This window comes from Neovison vison, chromosome 8, assembly GCF_020171115.1.
Source record: "Neovison vison isolate M4711 chromosome 8, ASM_NN_V1, whole genome shotgun sequence".
Classification (NCBI taxonomy): Eukaryota; Metazoa; Chordata; class Mammalia; order Carnivora; family Mustelidae; genus Neogale; species Neogale vison.
The window spans coordinates 115745083-115764713 of NC_058098.1; positions in this window are offsets into that span (position 1 = coordinate 115745083).

The following is a 19631-nucleotide window of genomic DNA, read 5'->3' on the forward strand; positions in this document are numbered from 1 at the left end:
ATATTTTCATTGATTTTCCTTCCTCCTAGAAGAAGTAGAAATTCTTGCATTACTTTCGTTTATGAGTGAGTATAAACTTGGGATTCGTGGACTTGAGAACAGCATGTAAGCACAGTATGATGATCCTCTCAGGAAAGCCAGCACTTAGCAAACACCTGTTACTGAAACTCTGTGCCCAGTTTGACACCATAATTCTAAAGATTAAAGAAATTTAGACATGAGGCATACTAAGAAGATTACAATATTATGGTAGTAAAGACATAAGAATAGAGATTATTTAGTCTGACAGAGAAAGGATAAAAAGGTAACCAATCTAACGTGTAAATCCAAACATTTTTACTTTTACAATTTACTAAAATTTATAATGAAGTGTGCCATGGTCTTTCTGTAGGGAATGGTTGTCTTACATCCTATTTATTGTATCAGAACCAGACCTGTGGTGCATTTTTTGGAAAGGAGCTAAGTACTTGTAAAACTTTTCATTAAGCTTACTGAATTTTGTCCTCTTTTAGGGTGAACTGTATGCATGTTACACTTGTACTGGCAAATGATATTTAACGGAAAAAGAGGAATTAAAATCAGAATGGAAATGTTTTCTTTCTCAACTGGTGTATCAACCAATGATTATAGGATGATGTAAGATAGCATATTATTTATTATGAAGACATGTGGTAAAATTGGTATAAAATATATGACAACAGGAAGCATCTTAGGAAGGTCTGTTCTTTAAATTGACCTCTTCCATCTCTGGGAATGAGTGAATAAGGGTTTAGTGAGGGGATCTTTCTGGTCTATAGAGAATCATTTCCTTTCCTAAAGGTAATATTTAATAGGCAAGTAGGTGAAGATATATACTTAGTAGATAGTATCCAAAGAACTATGGTATTCATCACAACAGTGATAAATTGTATCACTGAGATCTATAATGGATGTCTCCCCACCAAGAATTTGATGTTATACATTCTATTTGTAAGGAATGATAATCTTGTATCCATTACTCACATAGAAAATATTCCAACTGTATAAGATGTAACAGTTTGCTAAAATCCTTTTATTTACCTGATTTTTAAAAAATTAATTCCTTCTTCTCTGGCCATTTTATTTTGGCACTTCTTTGGGTATTTAATTATTTTATTTAATAATTCAACTGATATTTATTGCCTTCCTGTTATGTGTGAGATGTTTTGAACACTTGGTAGCTTGGAGGATGGGAAGAAAATGAATACTTGCCATGCCCCCACTCCGAGGAATTTTTAATCTACTTGTGTGTGTGTGTGTGTGTGTGTGTGTGTGTGTGTGTGTTGTTACTTGGGTTAAGAGGAGACAGAAAAAATAAATAAGGGAAATTAAATGAGATAAAACTCAAATCAGTGGAAATTTCTTTGGTTAGAAAATGGCAGAAATATTCCAACAAGTGAACAATATTGAATAAATTCTCTCTTGTAATTCTGGCCAGATGAGGAAACATTGTCCATTATACAAAAATTAAATGTGTTGATTATTTCATGATTTAAAATACTCAGAGTGGGGTTCATAGGGCATTCTTACAGAGGGAAGGAATTTACTAAATTGACACGTGGCTTTTTTTTTTTTTTTTAAAGATTTTATTTATTTTATTTCAGAGACAGAGATCACAAGTAGGCAGAGAAGCAGGCAGAGAGAGAAGAGGAAGCAGGCTCCCTGTTGAGCAGAGAGCCTGATGTGGGGCTCGATCCCAGAACCCTGGGATCATGACCTGAGCTGAAGGCAGAGGCTTTAACCCACTGAGCCACCCAGGCGCCCCAACACGTGGCTTTTTTTATGTCTTTGAACTTTTCAACATTTCTAAGAAGTAATTACAAAAAGATTGAGAGTTATTTGCAGATGGCTCAGAGAAAGAAAAAAATGATGATAAACACAACACTTAGATTTCAACTGGTTTTAGTAGGATCTTTGTCAATAGAACATTGCAGACTCCCAATACAAATGGCATATCCTTGATCACTCTGTATTTTATTACCCTATAATTGTTTATTTTTTAAGTTTAAATTTAACCAAGTTATTTATTTTTTTGGTATACAACATAATGATTATAACAAAATATTACAGTAAGTTTAATTACCATTTATCACCTTATATAGTTAAATTTTCTTTTTCTTGAAGTTTTTATTTAAATTTTATTAGTTAACACAATATAATATCAGTTCCAGTGTGCAGTATAGTGATTCGGCACTTCCATACAGGACCCGGTGCTCATCACAAGAAGTGCGTTTCTTAATCCCCATCATCTGTTTAACCCATCCTCCCCACCCACCTGTCTCTGGTAACTATCAGTTTGTTCTCTATAGTTACGAGTCTGTTTCTTGGTTTATTTTCCTCTTTTTTTTCCCCTTTGCTCATTTCTTTTGTTTCATAAATCTACATATGAGTGAAATCATATGGGATATGTCTTTCACTGACTGACTTTCTTAGCATAATACTATCTATCTCCATCCATGTTGTTGCAAATGTCAAGATCTCATTCTTTTTTATGGCTGAGTAATATTCTAGTATAAAGTACACATGCATGCACCCGCTCTCCCCCCGCCCCACACCATCTTCTTTATCCATTCTTCAGTCAGTGGACTCTTGAGCTGTTTCCATAATTTGTCTGTTGCAGATAATGCTGCACATCAGGGTGCATGTATCCTTTTGAATTACTATTTTTTGTAGATGCATTATCTCAAATTACACTTGTTTACCTATGTATAATTTAGCACCCCAAATTAGGATGTAACTTCTATAAGAAGAGTAATTTTGTCAGTGATATTCACCACTGTGATCTTAAGTGCCTGAGAGGATTTCAATAAATATTTGCTGAAAGAAGAAATATAAGTGAATAAATAAATCTATAACAAGGCATTGAAATTATGTGAAGATTGTTTTAAGTCATGTCCTAATTAAATTGCATATATACAAAGTAGAGGAAACTTATGTTGATGCTTTTTCAACTGACAAGTTTTAATTTAGGAACTGCTTTATGAAGAACAAAAACCAAGAAAAATACTATGATTTTAATTGCTCTGTAGCTTAAAAGGAACTAGTGAGCACTTAAATGTGAATACAGTCTTGAATAGCTTGAATTAAAAATAGTCTTGTGGATAAGGGAGGTAATAGCCCCATTATGTTTTGTATTAATAAGAAATTTTCTTAAGAGTATGTTTAAATTAGGTCTTTTTTAGTAATGTGTCTTCAGAATATCACTATAAAAGTGAGGAGGAATTTAGAAGTCATCTAATTTTGGAGACGTTTGAGGGGATTGAATTGAAGAATTAGAAGACAGAATTCAAGGGAGTCACTGCTGTTGAAAAATGACAAAAGAATCCTAGAAAGTGGAGAACCAGAAAGGAAGAGCTTCATGATCTATGTGTGAACTTGTCCAGGTGACTTCTGAAATATCTCTGGATGACATCTGAAATATTCATGCAACAGGCATATTTCAGATAGGTTAGCTAAGGGTAAAAGGTCTGAACTAAGATTGGAGATGCTACTCAGAGACAGTGTTTGCAGTTTGAGTTTAGCCAAGTATACTACCTACAAAAGCAAAAAGTAAATAAAAAAGCAACACTCTCCAGGGGAATATAACAGAATCTGGAGTTTCCTGAAAACCTGAAATCAACAGATCAGCTCTGAAATGACCCAGATGTTTTTCATGGCACATTAGTGTTCTGGATCTCCTTCTTCCTTGTATGTTGTTTCGATAAATTCCTTAGTAGTCTTGTCTTTCTTGCTTCCAAATGTAGGCTGTAGCCATAAACAAGTATTTGATTTTCTGTATTTCTGACTCTATAGTTATTCCCTAGGGAGGCTAATATATTGCTTTCTTTCCTGTGCTTTAAGTGTTCTAACTGAACTTGCTAAGTGGGTGGTTCTAAAAATAGGAATCTCCAAGCTTATTTTCTTTCTTGAGCCTCAGTTTTGAATATGTAAGCATTTCTTTAATATCTCCATTTGATTTATTCATTTTACACAAAAGGAGTTTCTGGTCTAGTTAAGTGGAGTCCTCTATCATAAATCCTAAAGCCATTTTTGCTCTATATTTTTTAAAATTTACTGAATTATCTATCATCAGCTCCTTGGACATTCCATTATTGAGTCTAATGTGCTTTTGTTTCCTTCTGGCTTAACTGCCACCATCATAACTTTGAACTTCATAAATTTATAGATGAATTACTCTAGTGGATCACACTCAGGCTTTTGGCATTCTATATATCATTACTAGGTTATGATTACAGTGTCCTCCTATTTTCCTCTGCCTAAATTCTCACCCTTTTATTACTCCTTCATAATCAGAGTGACCTTTTATTTTTTATTTTTAAAGATTATTTATGTATTTATTTGTCAGAGAGAAAAGGAAAGAGAGAGAGCAAGAGCAGGGGGAGCTGCTGGCAGAAGGTGAAGCAGGTTCCCTGCTGAGCCAGGAGCCCAATGTAGGTCTCAATCCCAGAACCCTGGGTTCACGACTTAAGCTGAAGGCAGACACTTAACCACCTGAGCCATCCAGGTGTCTCCAGAGTGATATTTTAAAAGTACAATTCGGGTTATATATTTTTCCATGTAAAATAAAATTACTTGGTTGTCTACCAGATAAAGTTCAAATTCCTCTCCATGGCCTTCCGGGCCTCTTATTCATTGGCATTATTTCAGATACTGCCTCTCTTTAGTGCAGAACTTATGCCTCAGCTCTGTGGAAAGACCTTTCATTACCTAAATGTGTCATGCTCAATCCACACTTCCATGCTTTTATGTATCTTCCCTTTCTCTGGGCTTAGCAAACTCCTACATACATTAAGATTCCACTCAGAAATAACCTCCTCTTAGACATCTTCGATGACACTCCCCAACCTCCAGTCCAGAGAGACAGGTGAAGAAAACACCCCTTAGTTAAGAAAAACGCTGTTTGCCAGAATTGACATTTCTTCACCCTCTTCCCTTGGCTCTCCTGATTTTCTTTTGATTTTTTTCTGTCCCTTCTTGACCTATTTTGATATCCATCTCTGAAGTGAGTCTTTCACTATATTGTCTTTAGAGCATCCTATTTACTTTCAGAAAATTTTACTAAATTTTAACTACTCATTATTCCTATATATTTGTTGTCTATCAACCCCCGCTCTGGATTATAAGTACTATGGTGTTACTCCATGGTGTTTTTGCCCCGTCTCTAACACAATGAGAAATGTTTAAAGCATTCATTTATTAGTTGTTGAGAAGATAAATAAATGCATGCACAAAATGTTTTACTTTAAGCATCTCTTATTACCACATTATGAATTTCTTTCTTTTAAAAAGATTTTATTTATTTATTTGACAGAGAGAGATAGCAAGAGAGGGAACACAAACAGGGGGAGTGTGAGAGGAAGAAGCAGGCTCCCTGCCAAGCAGGGAGCCCAATGCAGGTCTCCATCCCAGGATGATGATGGGATCATGACCTGAGCCAAAGGCAGATACCCAACGACTGAGCCACCCAAGTGAAATGCCCCCAAATTATGAATTTCTTAAGGAATATATGGTGTTTTATTTTTCTTTGTATACCTAGTTTTTATTTTCATGCTGATACCTAGCATGTACTAAATTTATTGCTAAATAAAATCAGAATTACGAGAGAAGAGTGTGTGTGTGAAAAGGGAAGGAGAGAGTAATCTGACTGGGAAGTGGTGGAGGAGAAGATTAGGCAAAGAATCCATAACTACTTAAAAGCAATTTTATATTATCTTTATTTCTAAGATGAGAGAGAGGAATAGGGATTCAGGCATATGGATTAACATAAATTAACATTTTACTGATCCTAAGTATGGCAAATCTCTGTTTTAACATAAAATGTTTTACATATTTCACTCATAAAAAGGTAGAATTAATTATACTCAGAATTACATGGCAGTGTGTACCTTATACCTACAATTAACAAATATGGATAGAAATGTAACATGAATTGGGGAAAGCTGGGGATGTGGGGTTTGTTGTGGTGTTCTTGGGCTCTATTTGGTAAGACTGGTTCATTTCTGGGAATGTGACCAGATGAGTTTTGTAATTTTTCTCTTGTAGATTAGCTTTTTAAAAAAATTACTAAAGTGTATTAAAGCCATCACACAATTCAATAAAATTTACTTATAAAATAACAAATTTAAAATCAGAAACGAGGTTATCAGTGAACAGAGGAGTATAAAAATAGGACTGAATTATTCAAAAGCAGAGGATTCTTTTTTCCATTGCCTTAAATAATGTTTTGGGTCTCCATACCATGGATGAATTGAAATAAATCAAAATATCTTTTTTTTTTTTTTTCTATTCGCTATGAATGGTTAAAGCTTTGTAGGGAGCCAGGTAGAAATGTTTAGCCTTTGGCTCAGAAGAACATGCTGTCCATGAAGCTTGACTTGGTGTCACCTTAGTTATTACCTGCTGTGTTTCCTCAGTGCTTAGGCCCTATCCTAGGACAATAAGGTCTCTATTCTGGGTCAGCTGGATGTAATGATTTCATTTACTATAGCCCTCTGTCCTATGTCTGTCTGTGATCAGGGCATTTGTCATTACCAGGTACAATGACAAGCTCCATCATCCATTATAATGGACTGAATATTTGTGTCTCCTTCCCCCACAACCCCACCCCAGTCATATGTTGAAATCCTAACCCCTGATGTGATGATATTAGGTAGTGAGGCCTTTGGGAAGTATTTGGATCATGATGATAGAGCCCTCATGAATGGGATTAGTGCCCTTATAAAAGAACTCTCTTACTGCCCTCTGCCATGTGAAAATAGAACCAGGAGACAGCTGTCAATAAATCAAGAAGCAGGCTTTCACCAAGCACTAGATCTGCTGTATGTCGGTCTTCCCACTCTCCAGAGATGTGAGAAATAAATGTTTAAGCCGCTCAGTCTGTACCAATTTGTTACGATAGCAGTCCAAACTGATGACTAAGACACCCAGTTATCCAACGTTGTCTCTTCTATTCTGAATTTTACACTTAATTCTCTCTGTATCTTTTTCCATGTTGTTAATCTTAAGGGGTTTGGGTTTTCTCTCTGCCTCAGTTCAAATTTAATAAGATCCTAATACTTCACACCTTTGACTCAAGGGCACTGGGGCACCAGGGCATCTTGGCTTGTCTTCTTGTGAGGCAAGTTGTAATCATCCCAAGCATGAGGACAAGCCTGACACAGTGGCCTTATCTATGGGGTTAGCTATGAGATTCACATTAAAGGTTGTCAAAAGACAGGCAGGTAGGGAGAGCTCCTGCAAAGAATATGCCTACCTTGAGAGTCAACAAGAAACTCTGAAGACTGAAGCTGTGTTTCTTGGGAGTTCAGAACTTCCTAGTATATTCCAGCCTGAAAGAGAATTGGCAAAAGTAGATCCATTTCTCCTGATGGGGAAGGGACACTCTTAAATCAGTGACCTACCCCTATAACCAAGGAGAAGTGACATGTTCTAAACCCAATTTCACTCTTTTCTAAGGTTTATATTCTCTTTGGCTGAGTCCTACAGGTAAAATGCTTTCCAAGGTCAGATAAGCAATATAGTAAGTGAGCCAGAAAGGTCCATGGTGATCATCCACAAATATGATATGACATGTGCCACTGAAATGGATGCCCACCACTTAGGCACTGACATTTTTTTTTTTTGGTATGTTTTGTTATTTCTTTTTTCCTTGCTATTTAGGCTTATGTCTCAAGAAAAACTATGCATCTGAACTTTTATGAGAACTTCTCCAATTTTTAAATATTCTGAACTATGTCATATTAAAAAATTGTTATGGATCAATCCAACAAGAGGATATAATAATTATAAAATCTATGCACCCGACATTGGAGCACCTAAATAAATAAGGCAACTATTAATGGGTATAAAGGGAGAAACTGGTGGTAATACAATAATAATAGGGAACTATAACACACTTATATCAATGGGTAGATCATCCAGCCAGAATATCAATAAGGAAACAATCTAATGACACATTAGACCAAATGGACATAACAGAGTTATATATAGAGCATTCCACCCAAAACCACAGAATACACATTCTTCTCAAGTGCACATGGAACAATCTCCTGAACTGATCATGTTAGGCCATAAAACAAGTTTCAATAAGCTTAAAGAGATTGATATCATATTATGAATTTTTTCCTAACCACAGTGGTATGAAACAAGAAATTGATCACAAGGAAAAATCCCTGGAAAATGTACAAACATATGGAGGCTGAACAACGTGATGCTGAACAACCAATGGGTCGATGAAGAAATCAGAGAAGAAATAAAAAAACACATGGAGACAAATGAAAATGAAAGCACAATGGTCCAAAAGCTTTGGGACACAGTGAAAACAGTTCTAAGAGGAAATATATGGTGGTACAAGCCTATCTGAAGAAACAAGACAAAGCTCAAATAAAAAATCTAACCTTATACTTAAAGGAACTTGAAAAATAACAGAGAAAAAGTGGGTAGAAGGGAGGAAATATTAAAGATCAGAGCAGAAATAATGACCAAGAGGCTAAAAAAAACAATAGAAAAGCCCAGTGGAACCAAGGGCTGTTTTTTTGGAGAGATACAAAAAAATTGATGGACCTTGAGTCAGACTATTAAGGAAAAAGACAGAGGACCCAAATAAATAAAATCAGAAATGAAAGAGAAGTAACAACTGACACTACAAAAGATTATATAAGAATACTATGAAATATTGTATGCCAGCAGATTGGACAACTTAGAAAAAATGGATAAATTCCTAGAAATGTACACTCTTCTAAAAGTGAATCAAGAAGATATAGAAAATCTAAGCAGACAATTACTGGTAACAAAATTGAATCGGTGATCAAAAAAACAAACAAATAAACAAACAAATGAAAGTCCAAGACCAGATGCTTTCACAGGTGAATTTTACTAAACATTTAAAGATCAGCTAATACCTATTCTCCTCAAACTATTCCAAATATAGAAGAGAAAGGAGTATTTCCAAAAACATTCTTTGAGGCCAGCATTACTATTATACCAAAACCAGGAAAAGACACCACACACCACACACACCACACATATACCACACACACACACACACACACACACACACACAGCCTACAGACTGAAATTCCTGATGAGTACAGATGCAAAAATCCTCAACATAATATTAGCAGACCACATTCAATATCAACAGCATATTAAAAGGATCATTTTTACCACAATCAAGTGAGATTTTTTTTTTTCTGGGGATGCAGGAATGGTTCAATATTCACAAATCAATCTACACGGTACACCAAATCAACAGAACAAGGATAAAAATCATATGATTATCTCAATAGATAGAGAAAAGGCTTTTGACAGAATTCAACATCCATTCATGATAAAAACACTCAACAAAGTGAGTTTCGAGGGAGCATACCACAGCATAATAAAGGACATAGATGACCCAGTTAACATCATACTCAATGCTGAAAACTGAGAGCGTTTTCTCTAAGATCAGGAACAAGACAAGGATGTCTACTCTTACTACTTTTATTCGACACAGAACTGGAAGTCCTAGTCACAGCAGTCAGACCAAAAAAATAAAGAAAAAGAAAATGAAAAAGAAAAAGAAAGAAAGAAAGAAAGAAAGAAAGAAAGAAAGAAAGAAAGAAAGAAAGAAATTAAAGACATCCACACTGGTAGGGAAGAAGTTAAACTGTCAATATTTGCAAATGTCATAATACTGTAGATAGAAAGCCCTAAAGTTTGGCAAGGATGTGGAGAAAAAGGAACCCTTGTGCACTAAAGTATGAATGCAAATAAGTGCAGTTACTGTGGAAAGCAGTCTTCAAAAATTTAAAAATAGAACTACCCTATGACCTAATAATTGTACCTCTGGGTATTTACCCAAAGAATATGAAAATACTTGGGCACCTGGGTAGCTCAGATGATTAAGTGTCTGACTCTATTTCGGCTCAGGTTGTGATCTCGGGATCATGAGATCCTGCATGGAACCTGCTTAAGATTCTCTTTCTCGTTCTCCTGCTGCCTCTCTCCCACTCTCTCTCTAAAAAAGAAAAAAAGGAATATGAAAACTCTAATTTGAAGGGATACATGCACCCCTATGTTTATTGCAGCATTATTTTTAATAGCCATGGCATGGAAAGCAACTTAAGTGTTCATCAATAGTTGAGTGGATAAGGAAGATGTGGTACACACACACACACACACAGTATTATGCAGTCATGAAAAAGGATGAAATCTTGCCATTTGCAATGAAATGGATGGACCTAGAGGGTATTATTCTAACTGAAATAAGTCAGACTGAGAAAGACAAGTACCATGTGATTTCACTCGTATGTGGAATCTATAAAAACAAAACAAAGGAAAAAAACAGCAATAAAGTAGAACAAATCTGATAAATACAGAGAACAAATGATGATTGTGAGGGGAGGGTAGTGGGAGAATGGTCAAAATGAATGAAGGGCATGGGAGATAGAGGCTTCCAGTTATGGAATGAGTAAGTCATGGGACTAAAGGTACAGCATAGGGAAAATAGTTCATGTTATTATAATATTGTTGTATAGTGACAGAAGGTAGCTACACTTGTGATAAGCATATCATAATGTATAGAGATGTGAATCACTGTTATACACCTGAAACTAATGTAACATTGCTTGTCAAGTATACTCAAAAAAACTTTCCAAAAATTTTAAACAATTTTTTTGTGAGGTCAAATAAAGCTTACAGGAAGGACAAATCTGCTTACCATGCTACGATGTATGCTCCAGGGGGAACAGGGAGGATGTGGAGTTGAGTGATCTTCAGCTTTGAGGATAATACTGCTTTTCATCCATTGGACATCTCAGTTTTGGTCTCAGGCACTCCAAAGCTAGGATGTTATTTTAGCCTCAAGAACTTGCTGTGCCCTTTGCAAGGATCATTATCCTTGGAACCTGATACATTAATGATGAGACCACTGCAGTAAAACAGAACGGTAGAGTCCTTTCATACTACATAAGTAATTGCTTTGATCTTAAGGGAATTATTTGTGAATCATTTTGGGACCTTAGTAGTGTGGTCTAGCAGGTAGGCTGTGGATATTATAATAACTTAAAGTTCTATTTTCTAGCTCTTTATAGAAGAAGTTTGCCAGCATCGCCAAGTCAATCAAACTGAGAAAACTTGGTTGGACTGGTGGCTGACTTGTTGGCTATTGACTGGCTTAGTAGCAAGTAGGTAGCATTGTTACTGGTGGATGTGACCTGGTGACTAGTGACTATGAGTCAATGACAGGTGACTGATCTGGTAACTAGTGACTGGGGTTGGTCATTGGTGACTATAATTAAGCTGTAGGGGACTAAGACTTGGTGACTAGTGATCGTGATATAATCACTGACGACTGTGTCTTGGTTCTAAGTGACAGTTCGGTGATTGGTGACTGTGAACTGGTGGTTATGGCTTAGTGACTGGTGATTGTGACATAGTTATGGTGACCATGGCCTGGCTTTAGGGGACTATGAATTGATGACTATGACTTGGTGACTCGTGAATGTCAACTGTGACTATGGCTTGGTTATAGGTGATTGAACTATTGCCTATGGTTTGGTGACTTGGTGAGTGTGACCTGGTGACTGGTGACTGTGGCTTGGATACCCAAAGTCTCACCTCAGAAACATTAGGAATCCTGGGCTTTGGGGAGCAAGATTAATTTCTCAGCCATCACTACTATTAATATTGTGCCTTAGTTGTTGAGACTTTGGGTAAAAACTGTAAAGCGCTCACCCACGTCTGCTTTTCATTGTACAGTTATGAAAAATGCAGAGATTGGTTTTTAGTCACTTACATAGAGATATATTTTTTAAAGGAAATTGAATTTAATGTTTTATAAAATGGTTAATGTGTGGGAAAAGCTAAATAGTTCTCTTTTTTTTTCCTTCCCTTGCTAAAATTGTAGTTAATGCCCACTTCATAGCCATTGAGATTTTGACTGAATCTCTTATTTTCTTTGAATTTTATAATTCCTTTCTTATAGAGAGGCATATTCTTACCTCAGGATTGTTTCATAAAACATTAACCTTCCATAAAGGCTTATTAAAAGTTTTAAAATTGGCTTTCTAGTGACATTAATCAAGTAGAGTATAGCAAGAAACATGTGAATCCTCCTTACATTTAGTAAATTTTCATTGTATCAATCATAAAACCCATATGTTCTTCTCTGTACATGGGCTGAGTGAGCAAGTGAAACAGATTGTTATATGTAGAAATGAAAGAAAGTGCAGCTCTGTGGCAATAATGGTGTTACAGATGCCAAACTTCTTACATGTGAAGGTCAGAGAAGTTATTTTTTACAAGGACATTGGGTATAATATCCAAAGAATTTGGAAGGGTCAGTCATATTTTTGAACATATGTCATGGTCCTTGGAAGACAGTTCTTCTGGTCTTTGAATCCCCTTACCCTCAATTCTCAATTTAAGAAAGGGTTGCTGACAGAAGGTATTTGCAGCCACAAGAAGTTAGGTCCCTGTAATACTGAAATCTGTACTTTTTTCTGGGGTGCATATTTCTATTCAGATGGGATAAAACTTAACTATTCTAGTATGAACACATACTGAGGTCTTTTTTGCTTTTTGTATCTAACTCTTCAGTTACACTTTTACCTCATTTTTAAATCTTCTTGATCTTTGTTTTACACACAAGTTTCATACATAAGTGCTTTTCAAGCTGGGTTAACCACATTCCCTCTCTGGGCCTTAAGTGCTCATCTACTGAAGGAACGAGCTCTACAGTGTTTTCTGGTCTGAGAGTTTCTGGAAGAAAGACTCTCAGACTATATCTATGACAAAATCATTACAAGAGAAACTGAATTGTTTTCCTAAAAATAGCTTTGGGCTGCATGCAGTCTTGTACTATCCATACCCCCTTCTACACAACCCAAGACTGACTGCCTGCATAAATGGGATAGCTAATTGACAGCTGAGCTAGCTAATTGACACTTACATGAGCTGTATACCATCTTGGTCTTAAGGTGTTCCTTTATTAAGTTGACTAAGGTAATTAGAACCATTGAATACCAAATAATACCCATTAGAGTTCTAACACTTCTCCCCAGGTATCTAACATCCTCCAGTAAAAGGAGTAATTTTAGTACCTGGGGAAAAAGGGGGTCTATGACAGAGGTTTCATCTATAGATCTAGTTCAGCTGACAGAAGACAAAAGACAGAAGACAGAAGACTGGGATCCCTTTATGCTGTGCCTCTGTCCAGTTTCAGTGAGTGGGGTCCAGCCATTGTTCCATAAGAACTTTAAAAACAAAATGTTGGGCGCCTGGGTGGCTCAGGGGGTTAAAGCCTCTGCCTTCGGCTCAGGTCATGGTCCCAGGGTCCTGGGATCGAGCCCCACATTGGGCTCTCTGCTTACCAGGGCGTCAGCTTCCCACCCCCCTCCCCTCTCTGCCTGCCTCTCTGCCTACTTGTGATCGCTGTCAGATAAATAAATAAATAAAATCTTAAAAACAAACAAACAAACAAACCCCCCAAAAGTTAAAATTGCTGATTAAAAATTGGCCACAGAGAAATGAGAAGAATTTAGGCAAACTACTTGGTGTTTATACTGACCTGTAACAATCGAGGATTCTTCCTTCTATGCTGTTTGTCCCTAAGAAATTTAAAGCAAACTAGTAATGGGCAAGTCAAAGGCAATGTGATACTACCCTAACTCCTCCATTAAAATATGAAAATTAAGCATTAAAAGGTTAACTTTTAATTAAAAGAATGTTATGTTGACTCAAAGTAATAAGAGCAATAATTAATATTTAATTCTACAACTTAATTAAACACTCTATATATTCTTGTAGGTATAGCCACTTTTATCTGGGGTTCCAGAAAGAAGCCATTATTTCAATTCAATGTGTGGGTTTTCAAGACAAACCCCTGAAATTCTAGTGCCTCCATACCTGGGAACATCTTAAAGAAAAATACAGAAAAGGAATGATCAAGTTTTATTGCCATAGATTTCTTCAAAGTCTGAACTCATCTGTTAGTTATTACAGGTGTGAAGAAGTTGTGTGCTGTGTTTTTTCTAACTCTCTCTCTCTTTTTTTTCAATTTATTTATTTTCAGAAAAACAGTATTCATTATTTTTTTCACCACACCCAGTGCTCTAACTCTCTCTTATTCATGAGTTCTGAAATTTGGAAGGTGACTAACAAGTAACTCTTGATTCCATCTTTGTTGTGTTCCAGCTTGGAAGGAACTGACAGATTACTACCAATACTGAAGCTAGGTAATGGCCAACAGTAGTTGGTCTTGAAAGCACCAAGAAGGAATTTACTATTATCTTCTCAACTGTTTTCTGAGATTTGCTAGTAAAGAAAATGAAAGGCTATATATTTTCCTAAAACTTTGTATTTTCCAAAATATTAAAGGCTGTAACATGTTTATATCTTGTATAATGTCAAAGGATTATCATCTTGGTAGTCTATTAATTTAAAAATTACCCTTTCTTACTTTGTTATTTTTCAAAGCAAGTAAATAGTGATCTAATATGAATGATCTAGCATGAATGTAATATGAAACAGCTGTAGTTTGTGTATATATGTGAATGAAATAGAGTGTGGCTTTAGGTGGGTGCTAGTCAGTATTTGAGAACCAACTATAACAGAAAAATCTTTATGTCATTCTTTGCAGTAACAATCTGGATAGGATTTGTAGTCCCAGATTTATAGGTAAGACCGTGAAGCCACTAGGTCCATATATGGTGAATCCTGAATTGGAATCTGGTTTTGTGTTGTCTGGCTCCAAAGCTCTGCTTCTTAAGGTTTTTGCTTACTAGTCTGTCTATGCAAGTTTTTTCTCAAACAGAAGTATGACTTTCATATATTATATTTAGCTAAGCTAAAACTGCCAAGCTTACATAAAGACTGAGTCTGATCTCATCTTAACATTTTCATTGTTTGTATAAAAATATGTTGTTTTCTCTATTGCTTTCTGTTTTCTTTGTATCTACCTATTTACAGTAAAAGTAAATAATATTTTGAATAATCAATCCATTTATATGAGTTGCTCCAAAAACACATTATACTACCTGTTCTTAAGGGTCATTAAATCCAGTTATTTGGTGAACATTATGGATGTGTTTATGTGTGTGTATATGCATGTGTTTACAGAGTTTTCAGATCCAAGTGTAGCAACCATGCAGTTTTCAGAATATATTTTATTATATTAACAAAGAAAAGGAACTGAGGTAATATTTCAAAAGCTGAGTTGTTAAGACATGTATCACAATATACTAGAAAATAATCAGGACTAGGCTTAAAATAAAGTGATAATGTACCATTCTTTTTTTATTACATTTTTAAAATATTTTATTAACATATAATGTATTATTAGCCCCAGGGGTACAGGTCTGTGAACCGTCAGGCTTACACACTTCACAGCACTCACCATAGCACATATCCTCCCCAATGTCCATAACCCGACCACCCTCTCCATACCCCCTGACCCCCGGCAACCCTCAGTTTGTTTTGTGAGATTAAGAGTTTCTTATGGTTTGTCTCCCTCCTGATCCCATCTTGTTTCACATTTTCCTTCCCTACCCATCAAACCCCCCACATTGCCTCTCTATTGTGGACATTGCTGCTGTAAACATTCAGGTGCATGTGCCCCTTTGGATCACTACATTTGTATCTTTAGGGTAAATACCCAGTAGTGCAATTACTGGGTCATAGGGTAGCTCTATTTTCAACTTTTTGAGGAACCTCCATGCTGTTTTCCAGAGTGGTTGCTCCAGCTTGCATTCCCACCAAGAGTGTAGGAGGGTTCCCCTTTCTCTGCATCCTTGCCAACATCTGTCATCTCCTGACTTGTTAATTTTAGCCATTCTGACTGGTGTGAGGTGGTATCTCTTTGTGGTTTTGATTTGTATTTCCCTGATGCCGAGTGATTTGGAGAACTTTTTCATGTGTCTATTGGCCATCTGGATGTCTTCTTTGCAGAAATGTCTGTTCATGTCCTCTGCCCATTTCTTGATTGGATTATTTGTTCTTTGGGTGTTGAGTTTGATAAGTTCTTTATAGATTTTGGATACTAGCCCTTTATCTGATATGTTGTTTGCCAATATCTTCTCCCATTCTGTCAGTTGTCTCTTGGTTTTGTTGACTGTTTCCTTTGCTGTGCAAAAGTTTTGACCTTGATGAAGTCCCAATAGTTCATTTTTGCCCTTGCTTCCCTTGCCTTGGGCGATGTTTGTAGGAAGAAGTAGCTGCAGCTGAGGTCGAAGAGGTGGCTGCCTGTGTTCTCCTCAAGGATTTTGATGGATTCCTTTCTCACATTGAGGTCCTTCATCCATTTGGAGTCCATTTTTGTGTGTGGTATAAGGAAATGGTCCAGTTTCATTTTTCTGCATGTGGCTGTCCAATTTTCCCAACATCATTTGTTGAAGAGACTTGTTTCTATTGGACATTCATTCCTGCTTTGTCAAAGATTAGTTAGACCATAGAGTTGAGGGTCTATTTCTGGGTTCCCCGTTCTGTTCCATTGATCTATGTGTCTGTTTTTGTGCCAGTACCATACTGTCTTGATGATGACAGTATTGTCATAGAGCCTGAAGTCTGGAATTATGATGCTACCAGCTTTGTTTTCCTTTTTCAACATTCCTCTGGCTATTCGAAGTCTTTTCTAGTTTCATATAAATTTTAAGATTATTTGTTCCATTTCTTTGAAAAAAAAATTGATGGTATTTTAATAGGGATTGCATTAAACATGTAGATTGCTTTAGGTAGCATAGACATTTTCACAATATTTGTTCTTCCAATCCATGAGCATGGAAGATATTCCATGGTATCTTCCTAGGAAGATATTCCTAAATGTCTTATGGTTTTGGGTACAATTGTAAATGGGATCAACTCCTTAATTTCTCTTTCTTCTGTCTTGTTGTTGGTTTATAGAAATGCAACTGATTTCTGTGCATTGATTTTATATCCTGACACTTTACTGAATTCCTGTATGAGTTCTAGCAGTTTTGGAGTGGAGTCTTTTGGGTTTTCCATATACAGTATCATATCATCTGCAAAGAGTGAGAATTTGACTTCTTCTTTGCTGGTTCAGATGCATTTCATTTATTTGTGTTGTCTGATTGCCGAGGCTAGGACTTCTAGTATGGTGTTAAATAGCAGTGGTGATAGTGGACATCTCTGCGGGGGTTCCTGATCTTAGGGGAAAAGCTCTCAGTTTTTCCCCATTGAGAATGATACTCGCTGTGGGTTTTTCATAGATGGCTTTGATGATATTGAGGTATGTTCCCTCTATCCCTACACTCGGAAGAGTTTTGATCAAGAAAGGATGTTGTACTTTGTCAAATGCTTTTTCAGCATCTATTGAGAGTATCCTATGGTTTTTGTTCTTTCTTTTATTAATGTATTGTATCTCATTGATTGATTTGTGTATGTTGAACCAACCTGGCAGCCCAGGCATAAATCCTATTTGGTCATGGTGAATAATCCTTTTAATGTACTATTGGATCCTATTGGCTAGTATTTTGGTGAGAATTTTTGCATCCTTGTTCATCAAAGGTATTGGTCTGTAACTCTCCTTTTGATGGGGTCTTTGTTTTTGGGATCAAGGTAATGCTGGCCTCATAAAATGAGTTTGGAAGTTTTTCTTCCATTTCTGTTTTTTTGGAACAGTTTCAGGAGAATAGGTATTAATTCTTCTTTAAATGTTTGGTAGAATTCCCCTGGGAAGCTGTCTGACCCTGGACTCTTGTTTGTTCAGAGATTTTTGTTTACTGCTTCAATCTCCTTTCTGGTTATGGGTCTGTTCAGGTTTTCTATTTCTTTGTGGTTCAGTTTTGGTAGTTTATTTTTCTCTAGGAATGCATCTGTTTCTCCAGATTGTCAAATTTGCTGATGTATAGTTGCTCATAATATGTTCTTATAATTGTATTTCTTTGGTGTTGGTTGTGATCTCTCCTTTTTCATTTGTGATTTTATTTATTTGGGTCTTTTCTCTTTTCTTTTTGATAAGTCTGGCCAGGGGTGATAATGCACCTTTTTTACACAATGAAGTAGTTTATGGAAACCTAAGCATAGAATCAGGGCTTATAAAGATAAACCCTAATACAAAAGAACCAAAAAAAAAAAAAGTAAACAAAAAAAAGCTGTCAAAGGTTTCAACATATGAAGATTGCTACAACAATGAAACTGTGTAGGTAACAGAATTTGTAACAGCATTAAACTCTCATATTAGTCTAATGATGTCAAAGCCCACAGAGAGTCCAACTAGAAGATTTAGTCTTGTATACTGCACAACACAAGGGCATGCGCAGGCTCCTGGAATTATATGTGTGAAGAGTTTCAGATTTTTTAATTCCTCAGAAGAGAGAACACCAGAATTTGAATTCTAATGCTTATTGTGTGTGTGTTTGTGCCAATCTCAGAGCCATAAATAGAGGCTCCAGAAGTTTCCCTACGTCGTTGCTTCCTCAGTCTGCTTTGTATATGCCACTCCTCCCAGATCCACAGATGATTTGAACCCCTGTCCCATCACCTTGAGGGTTGTATGGAGATCCCAAATGAAATTCTCTTACAGATGTGAAATCTTCAGTTTTCCAAGGATTGCTCCTGTTCGGAGCTGGATTACATTACTTGTGCCGTCATGGTGACCATCACCATTGCTCTTCCTCCACTCTCTGGGTTCTCTTACATCCTTTTCTGCACATAAAAGGAGTTTCTGTTTTGGATCCCCAAAGATTCTGGCCCTGGCCATAAGATGCTTCTGTACTTAACAAGTTTTCTAGACTTCTTCAGAGGTTTCAGTATATTTCCTTAACCCCTTTTGTGAATGGATTTAATAAATTTCCTGTTAACTCTCAAATAACATAAAATATTTATATTCATGTTTTCTCCTCACTTTTATTCTTCCTTAAAATAAGCATTTGAGCAGGTGTCATATTTCATCCTTTAAAGGCTGTGAATTTTGGGTTCTTTCACTTTGCCCTCTGTGCTCATAGGACTTGCTTCTAGATTTATCACTAATGGCCACCAAATAATTGAGCAGCACATTTCACTTAGGCTATAATAGGCAAAACATTGGAATCCACCATAAATAATCTAGAATAAGAATGCATATCATGTTAGTCTAATGCAATAAAGTATGTCAGTAAATTTGGAGAAATCACAGTATAATATCTTTAATGGTTTTTGGAGGAATTCATCAAGGACAGGGAAACCTAGACTTCAGGATTTCTATACTATCTGTTTCCTTGCTCTGTGCTTCTTGATACATTGATTTTTGTTGTTTAAATGCTATAATTGTTCATCATGCAGGCCTTTCCCACCCTTCAAGACTGCATGTTGGACTAACATTTTCCAGTAATGGAAAAAATACTATTCTATTAGGTGATTATCAGATTCATTTTTAATTAATATTCATTTATTTATTTATTTAAATATTTTATTTATTTATTGACAGAGAGAGAGATCACAAGTAGGCAGAGAGGCAGGCAGAGAGGGGCTGGGGGAAGCAGGCTCCCTGCTGAACAGAGAGCCTGATGTGGGCCTTGATCCCAGGACCCTGGGATAATGACCTGAGCCAAAGGCAGAGGCTTTAACCCACTGAGCCACCCAGGCACCCTATCAGGTTCATTTTTAGGATTCAAATTAATAATGTGGAAAGCATGGAC